The sequence below is a fragment of the Panthera tigris genome, assembly GCF_018350195.1.
Source record: "Panthera tigris isolate Pti1 chromosome A1 unlocalized genomic scaffold, P.tigris_Pti1_mat1.1 chrA1_random_Un_scaffold_72, whole genome shotgun sequence".
Taxonomy (NCBI): Eukaryota; Metazoa; Chordata; class Mammalia; order Carnivora; family Felidae; genus Panthera; species Panthera tigris.
Genome location: NW_024962144.1, coordinates 42836 through 65382, shown reverse-complemented (window position 1 = coordinate 65382; position 22547 = coordinate 42836). Strand labels below are relative to the sequence as shown.

The following is a 22547-nucleotide window of genomic DNA, read 5'->3' as shown; positions in this document are numbered from 1 at the left end:
CACCCACACCCACTCACACACACGTACTTTTTTTTCTCCAGAATTCTTTGAGAGTAAGTTGCCCACCTCAAGCCCCCGCTACTCCAGAGTTTCTGCCCTAAAACAAGGACGTTCTCTGACTCAATCACAGTATGGTTTTCAAAGTCAGGACATCAACATTGATTCAATACTATTATCTAATCCTCGAATCTTATTCAGACTTGCCAACTGACCTAACGATGTCCTCTATGGAGAAACAATCCCTAATTCTTTTCTTCTAATGTTTATTTATTTTTGAAAGGGAGAACATGAGCAGGGCATGGCAGAGAGAGAGGGGGACAAAGGATCCGGAGCAGGCTCCACGCTGGCAGCAGTGAGCCCGATGTGGGGTTGGAACCCATGAACTGTGAGATCATGACTTGAGCTAAAATCAGACACTCAACTGACTGAGCCACCCAGGCGCCCCTCCAATCCCTCATTCTTAAGCCTCCTTTACACATATCCAGAGGGAAACGCAGTCTCGGGATGGCCTTCCGAGGAGAACACCCTGCCTGACCCTTTAAAGTGGACAACGCATCATGCGGACAGCTGGCTCAGGGCCAGCTACAGCACAGGGCAGAGTCACATTAGAGCCCCCTGTGAAGGGAAAAATGTGCACCCCTACATACACTTACCCAAAGAACATGCTGTATCTTGAACAAAGTGAAAAGGTTGATAAGGCTTTAAAATAATAATAATAATAAAAGAACATATACACAGCCTCAGGGTTCTCTGTCTATTTGCACATCACTGCCAACCCTCACGAACCTAGCCTGCGGGGGATACCAGGCTGCAGCCCCTGTAGAAATGACCGTTCCCGTGGCTCAGTGATGCAGCACCGTAAATCAAACAGCAGCCTGTCTTTGGGTACGATTTTGACATTTGATTTGCTTGATTGCTGAGAGTTGTCTGGTGACTGCTTCCACCCTGTGCCTGCGGGGAGGGCCTCACTGGCCTCACCCCATTGTGCGTGGCAGTCTCATGGTAAGCCTGGGGAGGGGCCCTTGGGCCCACTTCACAGATGAAAACAGAGAGGTTCGCTATAACAAAGTATCACGGACTAGAGAGCTTAACCAACAGAAATGATTTTTTTTTTTTTTTTTTTTTTTTTTTTTCTGTTCTGGAGGCTAGAGGTCTGAGATCTAGGTGTCCACAGGGTTGGGTTGGTTTCCTCCGAGGGCTCTCTCCTTGGTGGATAGATGGCCTCTTCTCCCTGTGTCCTCACGCCGTGAATCATTCAGGGTCGTCCAGAGGAAGAGAACCAACGGGATGTATGTGTCTGTGTACACGCACACATACACGCACACATTTATTTATCATAAACGATTAGGAAGGCCGGCAAGTCCCGAGGTCGGCAGCTGGCAAGCTGGAGACCCAGAACGCTGATGGCAAGTTTCAGTCCAAATGCTGGGAGGCTCGGGACCCAGGAAGAGCCGAGGTGTTGGCGGGAGTCTAGAGCCAGGGCTCAAGGGCAGGCAGGCAGGGGGAGTTTGTGCTCTACTCAGGCCTTCAACTGATTGGACGAGGCCCACCCACGCTGGGGAGGGCAATCTGCTTTGCTCAGTCTATTGATTCAAATGTTCATCTCATCCAGAAACACTGTCACAGATACATTCAGAAGGATGTTTAGCCAAAGATGTGGACACCCCTCACCCTGTCAAGGTGACACACAAAGTTAATCATCAGACATGGTCTTCCCTCTGTATATGTCTGTGCCCTAATCTATTTCTTTTTAATGTTTATTTTTGAGAAAGAGAGAGAGCGAGAGAGAGCGAGTATGAGCAGGGGAGGGGCAGAGAGAGAGGGAGACACAGAATCCCAAGCAGGCTCCAGGCTCTGAGCTGTCAGCACAGAACCCGATGGGGGCTCGAACCCATGAACTGTGAAATCATGACTGGAGCTGAAGTCGGATGCTCAACCAACCGAGCCACCCGGGCACCCCTTCTTTTTTTTTTTTAAGTTTTGTTTATTTAAGTAATCTCTACACATGGGGCTCAAACTCACTACCCTGAGATTAAGAGTTGCACCCTCCTCCAAATGAGCCAGCCAGGGACCCCTGCCCTAATATCTTCTTAAAAGGACACAAGTAATATTGGATGAGGGCCATCTTAATGATTTCATTTTAACTTAATGGCCCTTTTAAAGACTGTATCTCCAATGCGGTCCCATTCTGAGTTACTGGGGTTAGGACGTCAACATATAAACTCGGGGTGGGGGGCACAACTGACCCCATAACAGGCCCTGACTGGAGAAGGGACCCGGCTTATAAGCTTCGGGGCCCAGCTCTTTCCTCCTGTGAGTTGCCTGGGCATCTGGGGCCCCTCATGTTGGCATGCCCTTCCCCAGGCAGGCTGACCCATCCATCCAATGGCTGCCAAGACAGGGCTGAGGTGCAGACAATCACTCAGTCTGGATAATCTCACGTGCAAAGTCCAGCAATTGCCGAGACAAAAGTGGTTGTTGGGGAGAGCCAGTATTTTCTCCCCCGGCCTCCGGCCGCCAGAGGGATCTTGCTAAGACACAAGGCTGCCAGGAGACCTCAAGCGTGAAAGACTGGAGCCCTGAAGCCTGCTTCCAGCGCCCTCTAGATGCACCTGGCGAGGACAGGTGGATGGAGGCAGGCGGCCTCATCGCAGTCTCTCTGAACTTGAGCTAGGTTCAGCTCTGGCTCCCGGATCCTCAAGCCTTCCCTGACTATCCCGCTGAAGCCCAGCTTCTCCAGGCCCCTGACAATTTGGTGACACTGAGCCTCTGGTGTATACGTCACCATGCCTCACTCTGGTCCAGCAGTGCCTGAACGGGGAGGCCACGCTCACGGGGAACACGGGCCATTTCGCAGCCCACGACTCCATCCTAACAGCTCTCCCGTATAGCCCAGGGCCCGGCCTCTCCCACGCAGAGTGTAGTGCTGGTGGGGGTGGGGGCCGAGGGGTCCCTGGAGGCTCCTTCCTACAGATACTCCCCCTGGCCTCAGCACAGCGAGGGGCAGGAAATGGCCCGCGCCGGACCCGTCAGACTCGTGCCCCAGACTTTACTTCCTGAGGAGAGACACACGGCTGTGGGCTCCACGGATGCAGGCAGCCTTCTTCACAGCTGGGCGGCTCTCCAGGGGGCACAGCGGTCCTGCTCGGGGGCCCAGCCCACTCCCCCAGCTTCCTCTGATCCTCTCACTCCAAGACCCCGGTGTGCTGCAAGGCCTCAAGCCATGAGCACTCCGGAGAGATCATCTTGGGACAAGAGAGACTTAGTTCCAAATACTGTGGCCCCGCTGACTTGGCTACCTGCCCTTCATTCTCCCTCGGCTCACCTGCTCAAAGCGGGGGCTTAATGCCTCTTTTGCAGAAGGGGTGAGGGTTTAACCATCAGGTAAAGTGCCCCACCCTCAGCAGTCAATAACCAACACCCAGAATACGCCAGGTGCCCCAAGGCTCTAACAACAAACTCCCCAAAGTGGGGGGTGAAGACTCATCCACCTGCACAACGTGCACATCCCACCTGGTGTGGCCTTCCGCTCAGATGTGGCCGTGCTAATCAGACGCTAATCAGACGCCACGCAGGCCCAGTCGCTGGCACCCGCCCAAGAGTAGGGACTTCCTTTCTGAGGCAGCCGTGAGACCCTCAGTGCCCGCCCCTTCTGCAGAAAGCCCCTGGAAGAGAAAAGAAAAGCTCCCACAATTTCCCAGAACTGCTCGCATGCTAATGCCCATGGAATTCACAGAGTGTGAAATCAGGAAAAACGAATTCCCTCAGAATAGCTGGTATTCTGATTCCCTCCTCCCAGATCTTTCAAGGCGACCACGGGGAGGCTCCACGATGCCCCTCCTGCTGGCCGAGGCACCGGCGTTTCTCGGCCAAGGGGTGCGAGCGCACAGAACACACGTGCAGACCATATTGTCAGGTTTGTTAACATTTGAACGCATGGTGTTGGCAGCCTGCATCATTTCAGGGAGCAGTCCCCAAATGCCGCTGCTATCAGTTCCAAATACCTAAAGATGGGGAAACCGGGGCTCAGCAAGGGAAAGCAGCCTGCCCCAAGTCACACAGCAAGGGAAGGGACTTGAACTCTGGTCTCCCGACCTCCAGAACAGGGATCCCCCATTCAGCCTCCCCAAACAGTTCTCAAATTCCTGCTTGGTATCCAGGTAGTCATGCCTGTTAATCAGATGAGCCACCCATCAGGCTGGAGGGAATGTACCCCGGCAGGGCCAGGCTGCCCTCCAGTGGGGTCACCCCTGCCCAGGATCAAGTCCACTCCAGGGAGGACCCCAACAGCAAGAAACAACGAAAGCAGCATTTGGCCACAGAACACTCTGGGGTGACCACTTCCCTGCAGAAAGCCTACCGGTTTCAGGGCCGGAGGGAGAGGAGGGGACAATCACGCCAAGTTGCAAAGTGACCCACAGCACAGGCCGCCGCCGTTCCTGGCCAGTGGCAAGGACCCTGGGCCGACCTGGGAAGGCCCTCCAGTGGGCAGGCCAGGGTGTGGGGGGGACTTTCCCTCACAGCCCCCTGCCCTACGGCAGAGGTCCTCCCCAGACCGTCCACATACCTTTGATAGACTCCATGCAGCGGCTGCAGGCACAGGAACTGCCAGTAATCCAGGCAAAAGGCCTTGAACGTGAGCATTTTCACCTTTCGGTCTCCAGCCGGACCACTGTGGCTCCTCCACCGGGGTTGGAGAGGGTTTGGGGGTGGTTGGGGGACTGGCCACGCAGGCCCACCCTGGCCCCACCGCGGCCCCCACTCACATGGCCCGGCCCTGCCCAGCCCGCTCCTAGAGCACAGGCCTCCCATACAAAGAGCAGCGCGCACAAAAGCCTAGCAACTCGTTGGTGCGGCTTACCCAGCCAGTCTTAGACTGCTGCTGTCTCTGGCGGCTGGTTCTTCTTGGGGCTCCTCTGCGGGTCCCCAGGGTACGCCGAGGCAGCCTTGGCTGTGCCCAGCTGCAGGGGCCCCTGGACTGTCATCCTGGGGGGCCTGGATGCTGGGGGCTCCTGATGGCCGTTCCCCAAGCCCCTTCTTCCAGCCAGGCCCCGGACACTTGGCGGCCGTGCCTGCACCTGGCCGGGCAGTCGGCCACCCGCCTGCCTGGCCCAGAGTGGCTCAGGCCCCAGAGACCCGGGCGTGAGGCAAGGAGGGGGCAAAATGACAGACAAACGCTGACCTTGACGCCCAGATCAATTACGTTTGGTGGAATCCTGGTCCGGCCCGAGTGAGCGAGGACTCGCCACATAGCCACATGGTATGGGTGGGAGCAGCTTGGCTCTGAAAGACAGGCGGAGAAAGACTGACAGGGCTACCAGGAGCGGTTGCCCGGGCGACAGGGACACATTGATAAAATCTAAAATGGAACCTCGATGACAGCTGCTCATTGGCTGCCGGGAGGGGAACTCTTGTAGCTAGTGAGGGAGGGAGGGAGAAGAGCTGCTGGGCTGGGCTGAGGGGCCGAGGCCAGCCAGGGGCTGTTGGGCAGCGACGGGGTGGGGTGATGGGGGGGACAGGCAGAGTGGGTGGCTCGGTGGCCTCAGGACCTGGCAGTCACAGGCAATGGAGCAGAACCACCAGCCGGGCCTCTCTCTCCATCCCTGCCCGTGGGTCCTGATTCTGCTCTGACCGCCCTAGGGACCATTCCCTATAAACCAGCCACAGGGACCTTCGTGTCATTTGGACACACCCTCATGTGGCCCCACGCTGCTCTCAGAATAAAGGCCAAACTCCCGACTGGTGACCGGCTCCTGCTGATGGACCGACAGACCATACCATCTGACCTCTCTGAGGCTCCCGACTCCCAGACACCTGGCCCCCTTCGCACCCCCTGACCCACCACCCCCTTCAGGTCTTCTGTGCAGGGCTTTCTGCTGGGGGTGCCCCCTCCCCCGGGGCAGAGACTCATCATCCAACAGATATCACCTCCAACACCTCCTCAGAGCCTTCTCTGACCATCCGAGCCTCCTTCGCTCTACACCCTGTCTCATTCTCTCCCCTGGACACGCCATCCTCTGAAACGATCCCGTTTAGTCACTCGTTTTCTGCCTGTCTGCCGTGGCTGCAGCACGAGCATCTCCTGGGCATCTCCCGGGCAGGGCCCACACCCGTCCTTTCACAGCCCATCTCATGCCTCAGATGAGCCAGCCTCATGCCTCGCCCGCCGTTGGCACCCTGTCATCATTAGTTGAAGGAACAAAGGGTCTCGGGTAGCAGAATGGAAGGGTCTGGACCCACAAAGCACAGCACGCTCACACCTCCGCTCCTTCAGGTCCCCGGTTTGCTCAACATCATTTACAAAGCGGTGGTCCCTCGGCATCCTTACAACCCTCTCCTGCTGGAAGATGGGGAAGCTGAGGCTCAGAAAAGACTATATGCCCACGGGTGAGGGGTGACATCCAGGAGACATCGGCCGCAGACGGGAGCCGGCGCTGAGCAAGCCCGACAGGCTTCAGGGGCCTGACCCCAGCCCCGTGCTCTGGCAAAGCCCAAGAACAAGGTCAACGGGCTCAGGAGGGCAGTTTTCTGTCTGCTGTTGGCAAACATGCTGAGCAGAGCTTCTCACCCAGCGGCTGTTAGGGCACCGTCCCCCTCGCCACCAGGGGACACTTGGCAATGTCTGGAGAAGTCTGGGGTGGCCACAACCGGGAAGGAGTGTGCTACTGGCATCTAGTGGCATTTCGATGCTGCTGAACATCCCCCAGGGCTCAGGAGAGCCCCCAAGCCAGAGAATGATCCCTCCCCTGCTTCGGAGAGTAGCTCTCTCAGAAATGTCCCATCGTGGACAGTCAGAACTGGAAGGGCATTTCAAATGGCTCAGTCCAAGCCTCCTCTTGTATAAACAAGGAGAGGGAGGCCCAGTGAGGGAAAGGGCACACCCAGCATCAACAGGATGGGTCCAAGCTGGACCCAGGAAGCCCCACGCTGTTCTGGGGCTGGGGAGAGACGAGCCACTGGATAACCGGGCTGGTAACTGCGGGGTAGATGGGGACGGAGGGTGACAGTGGCCATCTGCCAAGGGTGATGAGCCTGTTGGCCTGATTGCCAAGGTAGCACAGGCCCCGTGGAGTGCTGCCCCGCCCCTCTCCCCTGGACAAGGACATCAGCTTCCCTCTCACACCTGTGGCAGAGGAAGCCGGCTGTGCCTTTGAAAGGAGGCAATTACTGGCTGGGACCTTTGTTTCTCAATTCCCAAGCCATGAATGGGGCCTCCAGGACCTCGAATGGCACCTCCTCCCCTCCACTGGGGCCTGAGGGCCAGGTTTCCCAGAGGCTCCGACAGCAGAGCTGGTGACCCTGCTGCACGAAAAGGGCACAGAGGCCACGTGGTGGTAGGGTAGGTGAGGGCCCTGGGTCCCAGGCCTAGATCTGGCACCAATATCCCTCTGGTCTCTGCATCTCAAGTTTTCCTCATCTGTGAAATGCGAACATCGAGCCTGGCTCTGCCTGTGTCCCAAGGCTGCTGTGAGGGTCAGAAGTCAGGACGCGTGGGACTGCAGGATCACAGGAATGGGGGCAGATTCTGCTTAGCGCCTGCCTCTTTTCTGTTCCTCAAATGGGCCAAGTATGGTCCACCTCAGGACCTTTGCACTGGCCATCTCCACTGCCTGGATGCTCTTCCTCCAGTCATGGGACTCACCCCCACGTTCCTTCTGGTCTCTGGTTAAATGGCACTTCCTCACAGACCTTCCCTGGCCACCCTCTGATCGCTCTCTATCCCCTTCACCCCGATTTCATTTCCTTCATAGCATTTGCCACCCAACATAGTATATTAAAACCTGATTCCTTTGTTCCTTTGCTGCCTGAGCCCCTGCCTGACACAGTAGCCTAGCAAAGGCAGCACTGTTGACCGTGGTGTAGCAAGCACCTGACACCTGAAATAAGGGCTGGGGGGAGGAGGGGAAAGGGCAGAGCTGAGGGTGGTCCTGCTGTCTGCTCTGACCCCTAGCTTGGTCCTCTAGGACTTGAAGGCACTGGGTCAAGTGCGGCCAGCCTCAGGGGGGTGATTACTATGGCCGCTCCCTGACCACGGCCGCCTGCCAGGCCTGGCGAGTGCTGGGTCTGGGGTAAACCTGAGGGGGCAGGGGGACACGTGACAGTCCCCACCCAACCCCCAGACACTCTGGGACAAAAGCCTCACCCCCTGCCCCCCTTCGTTCCAGAGCCTTTTCCGGCCCGGCCCCTAGCAGAGTGCTGACTAGCTGGCTGTCGGGGGTAGGCAAAGCGGGTGGAGCCACACCGCCATCTGACATGTTGGTGGCTTTCAGAGAAGCCGGTGGCTCAGCTGGTTTACAGGAGTTTCGTGAGCCTCTCACCCTGGGCTCAGCCCGTTCTGCCACAGACACCCATACACCTGCCCAGCACCCTGGGCCGGCCAGGCAGGGGCGTCCAGCTGTGAGCCTGCGAAAGCAGAGCATGGCCAGGGGTGGGGGGGTGAGCCCACGCACAGGAGGGATGGAGTGAGGGTCTGCCCGTGTGAGGAACGGAGGGTGCCGATGCTCTGCACGCGGTGCGTGTGAGACTGTGCAAAGCGCTGTGCCAAGAGCTGAGGGTATGAGGTGTGTCCACAGGGGCAAGGAGTGTATTGTGGCCTTGGGCAGCGTTCACAGCAGGATCTGGGTTCAAGTCCGGCTCTGCTGACCAGCTGAGAATCCTGAACCAGCGACTTGTGTGAAACGGGCTAACACCAACCCGTTCCGAGTGCTCGTGAGGAAGTAGGACACCATCAGCTTTCGCGGCACCCGCGCACGCCTGTTAGCGTCACGTGTGGCTGTGGCCGTGGAGCGTCCCCCTACAGGGTTATCGGAGTGTGCCGGCAGCTGCCAGCCCCACCCTGGCTCAGGAAAGCACCCCTCTGCCCTTCTCACAGCCTCAGGCAGCTTTAGGGTCTCAGAGCTGGTGGCCATGACCGTCTCGTCCCAGGGGAGCAACTACTAGACCCGCCCCCTGCACAGGGGGCCCAGGCCCTGTCGTGTCGCCAGTGCAGGGGGCTCACGACCACTGGGCTTGCTTTCGGCCGTTCGGGCCCCTTTGTGCGACTCAGCTCCCTCTGCCTCACCCTCCCCGGCTGGGCACGTCCGGCCACATGCAGCCCTGTGGCTCCTCACTGGGCATATGCCCTTTCCTGGCAGTGGCGCATCTCCCACCCACAGAGAGGGACGCGCCTATTTCCAGTCGGCGTGGCCCAGTCCGCCCCTCCCCGACTCACGCCGCTACACTGGACGTGGCTCCCCATGCCAACACCGCGCCAGGGCCAGCTAGCTGCCCCTTCCTGGTCTTTTGTGGCCACAGCCTGTGAGCAGAGATCGGCTGACCTCCGATCCAGGGGACCTTCCTGTGTGCCTCAGTCTCTGGCCCCTTCTTGTAACGTTAGACAATGCCTCCTTCTGAAGACATCTCGTAGAAACGACAAGATCCAAAAGCCATGTGAAGGCAGAGGTCCTCAGACACCCCGGCTTCCACGAACCGCGATCGGAAAGCCAACTGGAAGCGTCGGCTTGGCCCCTGGGCTGCAGCCTGGGCGTCATGGGAACGGGCGGCTGTGGGCTGGCCCTCAGAGGGACCACCAGCCTTGGTTCTTAGAGGAACCCTTAGCCGAGCCCCTCAGGGCCATTCCTAGCTGGCCTGAGGGACCAGGCCATTCCTAGCTGGACTAGTCCTCAGGGGATGTGTCAGCAGTACTGCTGGTCCCTGGGGGAGTTTGAGGGCCGAATGGGGGGACTAATTTCCCTTGATGCCTCCTGGGGCCCACCGCGGTGCCGATGGGGAACAGTGGGCCCAGAATGGAGGGAGCGACGGTACCCGTAGCGGTCAGTGGACAGGCTGCTTCTGGTCTCCAGGGAACTCCTGAGGGTGACAGAAGTGAGACAGGGTTACCGGTGACCCCCGACACACAACAAATGCTTCCGGGGGCCGTGCCGGCTCAGGCCACACTGGGTGGTCCCAGGACAGGTCCTGGGGTGGGTGAGCAGCCCCGGGAAGGGTTTGGCGCCCACATGCAAGAAACCATGTGCTTTCTCGCCCTCTATCTCCCACACTCCCGCTCAGAGACCTCAGTTACAAAGCATCTTTGGCAGCATCAAGTCCAGCTGCTCTCTGTTCGCTGGGGAAGCCAAGGCCCGAGGTCCCCCAGGGAGTCTCCCAGGCCGAGGCTCTTTGTAGTCAGAGACCCAACTGGGGCCTTGGCCTGCTAGTGTGCAGCTCTTCTCATGGGCCCCCCACCCCTGCCACTGACAAACCCTTGCCACGCAAGAGCTGGCCCCTGCGTCTGCACCCTCCTCTCATCCTACCCCATTTTACAGAAGTGGCTTGTTCAGGATTCTCAGCTGTTGAGCAGAGTCAGATTTGAACCCAGGTCCTGCTGTGAACACTGCCCAAGGCCACAATACACTCCTTGCCCACGTGGACACACCTCCAACCAACCTGCTGCCTTACTTGTTCCTGCAACATGTTCCTGCCCCAGGGCCTTTGTACTTGTTCCCTTTTCTTAGGATGCTCAGTCCCCATCACTCACTTGCCATCACTCACTTGCCAGAGAGGCGTTTCCTTGGTGTCTATAGCGGCCCCAGCCGCTTATGCTCTCCATTCATACTCAGTTTTATTTCTTTCAGAGCCCTATGTAAAAAGGGGTAAGCCATTTATCTGTGTGCTTGTTCACTGCCTTTCAGGTGTCCTTCCCCAAAGGCAGGGCCTTGTGTGCCCCGGACATTTTTAGCTCCACTAAGGGCAGGTGGGTGCAGTCAGATGAGAGGAGGGGGCCCTGCCCGAGGTCCCACAGCAACCTGTGAGGCAGCCTCTTAGCCCCCATTGTGGGTGAGGAAACTGAGGCTCAGAGGGGTTAGCACCATATGCAGAGTCTAACAGCTCTGAGAGGCTGGGCTGGGATTGGGACTCAGGTCTGTCCGGCCTGGGACCACCGTGTTCTGTCCCCAAAGAGGCCTCCCGGCCGAGTCCTTGCAGACCACAGGCCAGGCCTACGATCTCCATGCCCAGAGCCCAGAGGCCCGGCAAAGAGACTTGATGTCCAGGTTTGGATCTGGCCCCAGAGACAGCCCAACCTGAGGTCAGAGCCCGTTCCACCCTTGACTCACCATGGATTTGGTACAAGTCCCTTCACCCCTCTGTGCCTCAGTTTCCACATTTGTAAAAGGATGGTAAGTAACAGTAAGTCACTCACAGGGGGAAATAATGGATGTGAAATGACTGTGGAGAAAGAAACAGGAGCCTCTTTTTGCTATGCACGGTGGCATGGCCAGTGTCTGAGGCCTTTGGGGTCTTAGGGTGTGCCTGTCACTACTCGGTGGCCTGGCTCCCCCTGCCCTGTCCCTGCCTTTCCGGGCAGCGGCTGCTATGACAGCCGACACAGCCGTGGAGGCACTGTCCCTGGACTCCACCTCTCCGCCCACGCCAGGCTGCCTTTCCTCATGGGACACCACCTCTCCCCACTGGGGGTCCCCTGCACACCTCTCCCCCACCCAATGTCTCAGAAGCCCAGGGCCCCTGCTTCCCGTGGGCCTGTGCTTGGCACTTGGGCTTTGCCATTCTGAGCCAATGCTGGGTGCTTACCACGGGTCATCTGAGCTTCGGCCTCGGTTTACCTACTTGTCCTTACCACAGCCTTGATGGAAACTCTCCCTGCTGGAGGCTGACCCCCTGCCCCTTCCACATCCCCACTTCCGGTCCAACGAAAGCATCGCTGGTTTTCTGGGTCCCGTATTCAGCAGATTAGCTTCCCCAGAACCAAGCCCTGCCCCAGGCGCCCCCTCCTTCTCCAGCCCCGGCTGAAGAGGCCACGGACAAGCTTCCCTCCCCCCTGGAGCCAGAGCCGCCCCAGGGCCGTGCACTGTGCCTGTGTCAACAGCACCTTGCCAGAGCCCAACGAGAACAGGGGACGTAAAGGACGGTGTCAGGATGCCACCCCGTCACTGTTCCAGACTGTTTGCTGTCCTGCGCCTGCCCCAGTGAGCGATGGCTTTTCTGGGAGGGAGAGAGGGCGGGGCTGGCGAGGCAGGCCTCACCTCCCTGCCGCGCCAGGACCCTCACTGGCAGAGGCGAGCGATTCCTGCCTTTGGCAAGCCCCTAGTCCAGACAAGGGGACCCAGCCCTCAACGCCTGTCGCCCAGTGACTGGCCTCTCCAGTCAGGTGAGGAGATACCAGTACGAGAGCCCCCTAGTGCCAGGTGCGTTTCTCATCTAAGCCTTGATAAACCTCATGAGGCACAAGGAATTTACAAATGCTACCAGTGCAGCTCAGAGCCACTCTATACCCGGAACACCACTCCATCCCCTGCCTCTTTATCCCGCAGCAAACTCTTATTCACCCTGCAAAACTGTGCTCAAATGTCAACTCCTTGGTGCAGCCTTCTTTGCCCACACTGACCCCCCACGCAGACTACTGTCTCCCTTCCTTCCTCCTTTCCCCTCTCCCTCCTTCCCTCCCTTCCTTCTCTCTCCCACTCCCCCAATGACCATGAGTATATGTTGAGCAGTTCCTATGTGCTACGAGGGAGGCGTTGCTGTTAACACTTTAAGGCGATCAACTCATTCAGTCTTTGCCGGAGCCCAGGAGGGAGGTACAGTGACACTCTGCTATGTTGTGACACACGGATCCAAGATGTTGAAGGGTGCATGAGATTTTCCAAGCAGATAGTACTGTCACTGAAGTATGCATGTGAAGACGGGGACTGTCTGTTGAGCACCACCTGCCCCCACAGGACTGAGGGGCCCTAATAGCCATGCAGGGCTGACCTGGCCTGCCGTGGCCCAACCCTAAACCCTGTGGCGGGTGGTGAGCTCTGCTTGGGCTCTCCACTCCTCCCCACCCTCTCTGCCTATCCCTGGGGTCCCCTCAGTGGCCTGAGCCCCTTGGCGGTCTCCTTCCTGCTGTCTCACTGACCCTCCACAAGCCCAGTGAGGACTGGCTCTAAGAGGAGAACCAGCCTCTGCCATGCACCCTGCTGGGTCCATGCAGCTTTGGAGTCACAGACGGAGGCCCGTTCCGCTCACCACTGTCTGCTGCTCAGCCCAGCGGTCAACAGGAAAGGTTCGGGCCCGCGCAGGACAGGCCCAGGTTGAGGGTGCTCGGAGAACACGAGAGACCGCCTGGCTGAGCATACCTGGCTTTGGAACCGACCACCTGAGCTCACACCCCAGTCCAACCTTGGGGGCGACAGGAACTCGAAGCCTCGACCTCCTCCTCCGATGATAAGAGCTCCACCTCACACGGATGATGGGAGATGAGGTGGTCAGCACAGAGCCCGATGCAGGGCTTGAACCTATGAACCGCGAGATCATGATCTGAGCCGAATCTGGATGCTTAACTGACCGAGCCACCCAGCCACCCTATTGGTTTATACATCTAAAGCACTTAAGACAATGCCAGATACAGAATCAGCATTCCATAAATGCCAGCTATCATTAGTATAGATAGGATTCAAAAGATTTGCCTATTACTCAATATATCTTATGTAACATACGATATAGAATATATTAATGCCTAACACCAACAGTATAGAAGTGAAATATTAATGTGTTACATTAACATTGATTCTACATTAGTAGATATTTGTGTTATTCACATATATAAAATCCTCATTTTATATGCAGGGAAACTGAGAGGTGGTTTCTTCAATGCCACCAGTCCTACATGAGGACTGGTGCTGCTGTACCTCCCCCTGCTCAGGGGCCCCAGGATCTTTGGGGGACCCCGGACCAGGTTCATGGACACAGGGCTCTCAGTCAGCCAGGCAGGGCTCCAGCTCCTCTTCTGGTCTCCAGTTCTAGCTCAGGGCATAAATAGCCCATTCCGGCCACCCTGGACAAGGAAGACCACCCCGGGACAGTCCTTCCTCTGAATCCCCCACCCCCAGCCCTCCTTTATGGGGCTCCTGGGGAGGCCACTTCCTTTTCCTTCAGAATAAACTGGGTGCTCCAGTCTCCCCTGGCACAGCTTCTAAACAGCACCCAACTATTTACACAAAGTTCAGGAACAGGAAAAACTACTCAGTGTGCTGTAAGAAGTCAGGGGAGGGCTCCCCTGGGGGATGGGCCAAGACTGGCAGGGCCCCAGGGGGGCCCCAGGGGGGCCCCAGGGGGCTTGATCATGAGTGGGGTTCTAGAGGGGGCCTGGGTCGTCTTGGTTTTGGGGCCTTGGTGCTGATTACGTGAGTGTGTTGTTTGTGACAACGCAATAAGCTGTACACTGTATTTTAATAAAAGTTTACGTGAAAACAAACTGCCTGGTTCAGTCCCAGCCCGGGGCAGCAGGAAAAACCTTGGGCCGCTTGCAGCTGGATGCCATCCCTTTCAGTCACCCTGCAGCAGCTCTGTGGCCCTGGGAAAACCCCTTCCCCTCTCTGGCCTCAGTTTCCCTCTGCTGAATGAGGAAGTGGTCAGTGTGTCTATTCCTGGCTGTACAGCAGGAACGGAGCCTCTGAGAAACACTGATGTACGGATGCCTGGGCCCTAAGACGGACCATTAAGTCATATAGCCTCTGGGGGTGCGTTTCTGCACCTTTGCTTTGTTCTAATTCTTTCCTTTGAAAAAACCATAGCTTCACAGGAAGCTGTAAAATACAACGTCCTGGGAGGTCCCGTGAACCCCCATCCCCAGCCTCCTCCAGCCATAACCCCTTGTGCAACTGCAGACACCATCCAGACCAGGAAATTGACATAGGTAAGTCCGCCGAGGTTATTCTGACTTCACCAGACGAGCACATGCGTGTGCGTGCATGTGGGTCTCCCTGTAATTTTACACCCAGGTCGCTTGCGGTAGTCCCCCGCCGAGATCAATCACACAACTGTTCCATCACCAGGCTCTCGGTGCTACCCCCCATAGCCACGCCCACCTGTCCTCCGCAGTCCCTCCCCGCCGACAATCTGTCCCCTGGCTCCACCATTTTGCCCTTTCAGGAATGCTATACAAATGAAATCGTGGACTTTCACTCAGTGTCCCTGGAAGTTCATCATTACTTCCTTCCTCTTGACGGCTGCGGAATACGTGCTCCACGGCACAGATGCACCAGTTTAATATCCATTCCCCCCCCGAAGGGCATCTGGGCATCTTCCAGTTTGGGGGCTGTTCTGAATAGAACCACGATGACCATTCTGAAACAGGATGTTGTGTGACCATAAGTCTTCATTTCTCTGGAATGAATGCCCAAGAGTGCGATAGCTAGGTCATATGAGAAGCGTGCATTTACTCTGAAAGGAAACCGCCAAACTGTCTTCCGGAGCAGCTGGACCGTCTTACATTCCCAACAGCTAGGCAGCAGCAGTCCGGTTTCTGCGCATCCCTGCCAGCATCTCATGCTGCTACTATTTTTTTTTTTTTTTTTTTTTTACATCAGCCACTCTAATAGCTACGGGGCGAGAGCTCACTGTGGTTTTGGGGTGCATCTCACTGACGGCCCATGTTGTTGACCATTATTGTTACGTGTGTTTACCTGCCAGCCGCGTATCTTCTTTGGTGAAATGTCTGTTTGCGTGCACCTTCATTTTTCAAAGCTCCCCGGATGGGTTTGATGTGCGACCAGCTAATCCCCTAGGAGCTTCCGAACTTGGGAAGTTCTGTCAGTTTTAAAAAGAACACGGTCGCTGCTGTAAGAATTCTGGGCAGCCTGCGCTTTCTGGAAGGGCTACCTGCAGAGTTCTGTGGTGGGGTCCAGGCTGCTACAGGTGGCTTGGAGTTACTGTGTCTCAGGCCAGAGGGGGAAGTTTGTCTGTTCCTGAGAAGGAATGGGGAGAAAACAGAGAGCAGAGACAGAGGGGAGAAGGAGGCTCTGGAGGCCACGTGGCATAGGAGGGGACCCCTCCCTCCCACGGGAGCCTCTACAGGTATTACTGTCTCGTACAGAGCAGTGAGTGGCTAAGTCCATGTCTAGGGCGAGGGCATGACCCAGGAGGGAACTTGAGGCAAGCCAGCTCCAGACTGTCGCAGGCCCCGGAATGGACCTATTTGTGGAGTTTACGTCAGTCTCCAAAGGGGTGCGGAAGGCCGTACCCCTCCCAGTTACAGGGCCCCCTCCCTCTCATTAAATAAGCAATAAATACCCACTGCACCAACTGTAGAAATAACAGCAGAGCACAACAAGGAAATGAAATCATCTGCCGTCCCAGCTCTCTAGGGACTAACCAGTGTAACTATTTGAGGGTACTTTCTGGCTGGGCCTTTCTCTAAATGTGTGCCTGTGACTGGGCGCATATATGTTTTTTGGTTACACAGAAATACATTCTGTTCTATAAAATACATCCACCCCCTCACCCCACACTTGTCTCAAGCATGTTTTTAGGTCTTCAAACATCCCTCCACGTCACCCCTTTGGAAGCTGCCTGGAACCCCTGTGGGCTCCTCATCGTCCCAGGTGGGTGCTGGGCTTAGGTCCACCTCTCCTCTCCTGGTAAACAAAGCTGCGGGACCGTCCCATCAATGCGGCCTCTGTGCACAGGTTGGGATGTTCCTCTAGGACCCATTCCTGGAATTTCTGGGTCACAGGGTGGGAGTGTTTTGATGTCTCTGGGTACACACAGACGCTGACCCAAGAGGTTGGGCCAACACACTCCTGGTGGCAGTGATGGTGAGTGTTTGGCCATCTCGGGGCTCCAGAAGTTTCTCTGTTGGGGCAGAGATGAGCGCAAGGGAGAAGGTGCTGGGTGGCACTGTGCCCCATGCAGAATGCCCTTACTCGACGCCAGGTCCACAGGAATCAGCTGTGAGACATGCCGCAGAGGCTGTGTGAGCAACGGTGCACCAGGTCTGTGCTTCTGACCCCTCCACCGGCTGTCGGGGAGAAAGTAGCTAACAGCCAGGGCCAGGTCTGGGGCTCGCCCCTCACCACTGGCCTCCAGAGTCAGTAAGCAGGGTGCCTCTCTGGGGGCATGGAAACAAAGACACAGAGAAGGTGCCCTTATCCCTCAGGCGTGAGGCTTTTTGCCCACTGACTGGGGTTCCCACTTCTGGTCTCACAAGCGAAATGACCCTGCCCCAGTCTCTGCTTCCTCATCTATGAAACAGGGCTGATCTTCCCGCCTCAGAGGCCGTTAATGAGGCTCCTGGGAGCTTACAGACTGGAGGTGCCTTGTAAACAGACGGATGTGAAGCGTTGCCATGCTGGCTCATGCCCGGGCTATCCCGCCCAGTCCCCCAAACCCCACCTGGGGCCTCCCTCTGAAAAGGCCACAGAGGGCTCCTGCCCGCCCACCCTCTGCCTTCCTGTCCTGGCTCTGGGCCCCAGACAGCCCTGCCTGCCAGCCTGAGGCCCCACTGCCCAGCGGCACAGTGAGACGATTATCTCCAGGCTGGCCTCTGTGCCCTTCCGTCCTGCCAGGCAGTTCTGCCCAGGAGCTCAGCCTGAGTCTGGAAAACTCCCTGCTGGCGGTGGGATGGGGGTGGGATGTGTCTCTTTGCAACGCCCCCTGGGCAGAGGTGTGGAGAGAGAGATCAGGGTGGCCAGGCAGGGGCCCTGGGTGAGACCCCGAGGGCATCTAGTCCCTCTCTGGGCCTCAGTTTCCCTGCCTGCACCATGAGGGTGTTTGTCTAAAGAAGTGGTTCTTCACTCTGTGTGTGTGGGGGGTGCGTCAGGCCATTTGGGGACAGTGATTCATTCATCCCACTTAGTAACCATGCAGTCCCCACTTTGGGCCAGGCTCTCTAAGAGCTTAGGACTGACTCACATCACCCTCACAGCCAGCCTGCGATGTGGGATGTCCTTATCTCCACTTCACAGATGAGAAAACAGAGGCTCCCGGATGTGATCAGGGGCATTATTCCGAGCACAGGACGATACGGAGTGAATAAGACAGACCCATCACTGTCCGTGTGGATGGAGGGGGCACACCAGAAAAGTAGATAAGGATATGTGCACAGACAAGGCCGCTTGGACCAGTACAGAAAGTAGGAGCAGCTGCACAAGACAGGAGAGACACTAGCCAAGAAAAGCCCCTAAGAAGAAGTGACTGCTGGCTCTGAAGGGCGGGGCTCCGTGTAATGGATAAGCAAGGGAAAGGCCTGAGGCGGGAGCCAGCTGTGCACGTTCAAGGTGAGGGTCCCTCATGTGGTGCACGGGGCCAGGCCAGGCATCTGCTGCAGGAACGAAGCCTGGCTTGGAGAAGGAGGCCCATTGAGCACCCCAATACCACCACTCCAGCCCAGCATGGAGCCCAGTTCGGGGCTTGAACTCACGACCCTGAGATCAAGACCTGAGCTGAGATCAAGAGTCAGATACTTAATGGCTGAGTCACCCAGGTGCCCCAAGCTTCTCAAGGGCTGTAGAGGGCCCCGAAGCCTTAGTGGGGGATGGAGGGGTGGTGTCTGGATAAAAGGGGAGCCCTAACCTACACCCTCGGTTCATGGGACGGAGGGGCTGGAGAGGAAAGCAGCTCAGTGTGTGGGGGCTTCTATTTCAGGGGTGGCAAGATGCCATCACAGCTCTGTCCCCCACACGGCTGGTCTCTGCTTGGGACACAGAGCACTCTCTGGGCAGATGGCTATGGCCCAGGCAGAAGGCCTTGGGTGTCCTTGGCCCACGGGGTGGGCTGGTGGCTGCAGCAGCAGCAGGCAGAGTCCATCTGTGGCTCAGCCGAGTGGGTGGATGGAGGCAGTGTCCCCACTGGAGGGTTAGAGTGGCGGTCCGACCCAGCCCCTGACCTCCCCAGACTCCAACCTACAGAACACCCAGCTAGGCCCTCCCCCAGCTCCCCTCTCTGTACCAGCAATTCCCATATGGGGGGGCCCATTTTGGTGATAGCACTGCCACCCACCCAGACCCCCAAGGCAGACCCCTGAGTACTATAGTCTGTGAAACCTTTGATGCCTTCCTCTCCCTCCCCGGCCCACCCCCCCCCCCCGGCCTCGGGCTGACCCTCATTGGACACTCTGCTCCATGAGCTGCCTTGGCCTCCCCCTCAGACCACCTCTGGCACTTCCCATAATGCCTGCCCCACCCAACCCAGGCCTGGCATGGGAGCACCCTCTGGACAGTGCTTTCTGGGTGAAAGAAAGAGAGACAGACAACAAACTTCTGGCTGAAGGAGACAACGTGGGACATCCTTCTCTCACCTGACAAACACCAAGAGCTGTTCTGCGTCAGGCTCTGGCCTGTCACTAAGGCCTGGCTCAAGTGCCACCTCCTGGGCATAGCTCCCCTGGGTCTCTGGTCCCTCAGTCAGTACAGAGATAGTTGCAGAGCACAAAAAGGAGGGGGGTGTGGCTGGAAGGAGCAAGTAGGGGGAGGCTGGAAGGCTCCTGAGGGCCTGGCCCCGAGATCCTATGACCCGATATGTGTGCAATGTCAGCGAGACAGATGTGGCCCTAGGAGAGGGGGTGAGCAACCCTGCTGTCCCCAAGCCAGAGTCCATACCCTGGCTTTCCACTGATGGGCTAGGTGACCCTGGGGGAGAGCTCTGTCCTCTCAGGGCTCATGTCCCTGTCTGGGGCTGCCTGGTAGGGATACCTATCTGAGGCCTGATGACAGGCTAAGCGCGTGTCTACAGAGGAAAAGCCATATGCACAGCGCGGCTGGGGAAGGCTGCTGGAGGGGAGGACACCCTGTGTGTCTGGCCCGTGCAGCACCCACCCTGCCCGTGGAGCTCTGGGGTTGGCAGATCCTCACCCCTAGGCTCCAGGAGGAAGCAGCAGCCCTGAGAACAGGAGGGGGAACCCACACTTGGTCCAGGGAACACATCAGCTGAGTGCAGGACCCGGACCCGGACCCGGACTACCCAGGCCCAAATCCCCTTCAGCCCACAGGGCCCTTGAGGCTAGCTACGTGCCTCCTGGAGCCTCGAGCTCTTCTTCTAAGGAAGAGCCTCCAGACCCTGCTCTGCCTCTCTGGTGGCTCTGAGCCTCATAGGTACCTCCTAGTGAGCGCTCTCTAACCTGGGAAACGCCATGGACAAATCTCGGGCCCTGTACATTCCGGCTGCAGAAGCCCAGGCCATCTGAGGGCCTCGCCCTTGCTGAGAAATTGCTCTCCCCTGAGAACCCTTTTGTGCCACCTGAAGTCATCTCTGTGAGTCCTCACTCTGGCCTCAGGGGCCCGGGAATGGCCCATTTACAGATGCAGGGCAGGCCTGCCCCACAGCCCTCACTCTGCCTCTCCCCCAGGCTGCTCCCCTCCAGGGAGACAAGGCGCAGACAGGATTTCCCCCTCCCTGAGGTGCTGGTTAAAAAGGATGTGAGGTCGATCTGAAACACAATTTTTTTTTTTTTTTTTGGAAATATACGGTGCCCCAGGCAGCGTAAAAAAAAAGTGTGTGTGTGTTTTTTTTTTTAAATACATACTACTGGGAAAAAGAGCAAAGATGAAATGGTAAGAAAAATGATTTCTTGTTTATAGGTCCCAGCTTGGCTAAGAAGGATGGAGGTGCGGCAGCCTGGGGTGGGAGGTCACCTGGTCCCGGGCATCGAGCATGGGGGTGGGGGGCGGTCCTGAGGATTTATGTAGATAGATACACCCAGGGGTAAACCCTGTCCTCCCATCCGTAGAGCCCCTGGCACTCAGGGTCAGTGAGTCCAGGCTCTGTGCTGGGGCCAGGGGCCGGCCGCCTGGGTGAAGGGGGGCATCCCTGTGCCTACCTGTGGCTTTGGTAGCTGTGTGCATATGCCCCAGCTGAGGCGGCCAGCTTGGCCTATGTTGCCCTCTGCTTCCAAATATACTCAGTGGGCTGTCTGTAGCCTCGGTTTACTGCCCCGCCCCCACAAACACACACAAGTGAATCCTCCCCCTACATGGTCAGGTGGGGCTGACCCCACCTGCCCAGCTCTAGAGGCAGCCAAGTGACAGAAGCAAGCTGACTGGCATACAGCCTTCCCTGGGCCATGGAGGTGGTTTCGGGAGTGGCCATGAGCCCCAGGGCTGACCAGTGAGATGGGAGGCCAGAGCTCCCACAGGGGAACATGACCCCAGGGGCAGACAAACAGGGGAGCAGCGTATTAGAGCCCCTGGAACCAGCCACACTGAAGCAGACCCCTGGGCTGTGCCCGGATAGTAACCATTCAAATCTCTTCTGACTCGAGTTTCTGTCCTTTGCCGCCCAAGGGCTCCTGGGTTAAGTCCGCTCCCCAGCCCCGGCCTGGCTTCCTTCCCTTCCCAGATGTCCATGTTCCTTAAGCCCCAGTGTGTCCCAAAGCTTCTCTCTGCGTGGTGAGAATCCAGGGAAGGCAGGGGACGAGAACAGTATTTTAGGTCACAGATCCACCATGTGCTTTATTACCTCATGGAATCCCGATGGCTACCCTGCAAAGCTGGAATTATTGGCCCCACTTGACAGAAAAGGAAACTGAGCTTCAGAGAGGTTAAGCCATCTGTCCCAAGCCCCACTGCCACCGGGTGGCAGATACGGGGCTCCATCTGAGCAACTCCTTGGAGGGTGGCTGGGCCCTGTGTCAGGAGGTGGTATTGGAAAAGCCCTTGAGAATGCCAACACGGTGCCCCCTCCCAGCTCCGCTGTCCCCCCACCCCCCACGCGGGTCTCAGGGAGTTCCTCTGAGGCGGCCTGATCACCCAGCAGCCCTGGAGATTGTCGGGGACTGAAGCCGACCCAGGATGGGGGATTGAGGGACTTGGAAGGTGCCTGCAGCCATCTGGGTGACAACGGAGTGAAGCCGGGCCTTTCTCTCTTGTTCGATAATGAGAGCAAATGTGAGGAAGGCTCTCTGTGTTATCGCAGGGTCCAGCAAGCGTGGCGAGACACAGGCTGTGATTTTCAGTGAGGGCTGTGGTGATTAAAAATGCATCACTTCCCTTATTAACCATTCCAAACAGATGCCGGGACCGTCTTGACGAGGAATGGAACCGCCGAAGCCAATAAAACATCTTGCATCTGGCGACTCACTTTCCTCTCCAGGAATCTGTCTTGCTTGCCTCAGCTGCGGGGTTCTGCGTGCCTGTGTGTGTGTGTGTGTGTATCCGCCTGTGTGTGTGTGTGTGTGTGTATCTGTATCTATTTTTGGTGACTGGCACCGCTCCTCGGAAACAGAGCGGAAAGGCCTCAGGCCCATATGAAGGGGACAGCGGTCCTCTATGGCCGCCTTATGACATTGCCACAGGCTGGTCTGCTGGGTGGTCTCCTCCTGGGTCTTCATGGGAATCTGCGAAGTCATGCTGGGCTGTGTGTGGTTGGGGACCAGCAAGTGTGCCCAGCCCCCAGCTCACAGGGCCATGAGCATTTCCTGACCACAGAGCAGCACTCATTCTCTATTTGCTTGTATCTTCATCCATAGAATGCCGACTGCTTCTTGCTTTGGGCCTGGCCCAGTCTAGGCAGTGGGGGTACAAGGTGAGATAAAAAGCCATGTGTCCTGCCCAGAGGAAGGGAACACGTCTTGAGGCCTTGACAGCCAACACCTCTCCCTGCCCAGCTGCCTCCCCTCCTGCCAATCACCCCTGCATCCTTCTCAGTGTCTGGGGCTCAGGTGGGCCTGACTCTGCTCCCAAGAACAGGCATGGCACTCAAGCTGGGCCCAGGAGAGGCAGGCCCAGACTTCACTGACACTGTCGTGCGAGAGAAGCTCTGAACTTGAATTCAAACTTAAATCTGAAAGGGAT

The 22547-nt window shown here is 57.3% G+C and overlaps 1 long non-coding RNA gene across 1 annotated transcript; it reads right to left on the bottom strand.

Moving 5' to 3' along the window:
• Nucleotides 1-1159: 1159 nt before the first annotated feature.
• Nucleotides 1160-5304, bottom strand: LOC122236180. Its single transcript, XR_006214302.1, has 4 exons — nucleotides 5183-5304; nucleotides 4568-4681; nucleotides 3514-3665; nucleotides 1160-1672 (listed from the first exon to the last, which is right to left on the bottom strand). It is a non-coding gene; the product is annotated as an uncharacterized LOC122236180 (long non-coding RNA).
• Nucleotides 5305-22547: the final 17243 nt, after the last annotated feature.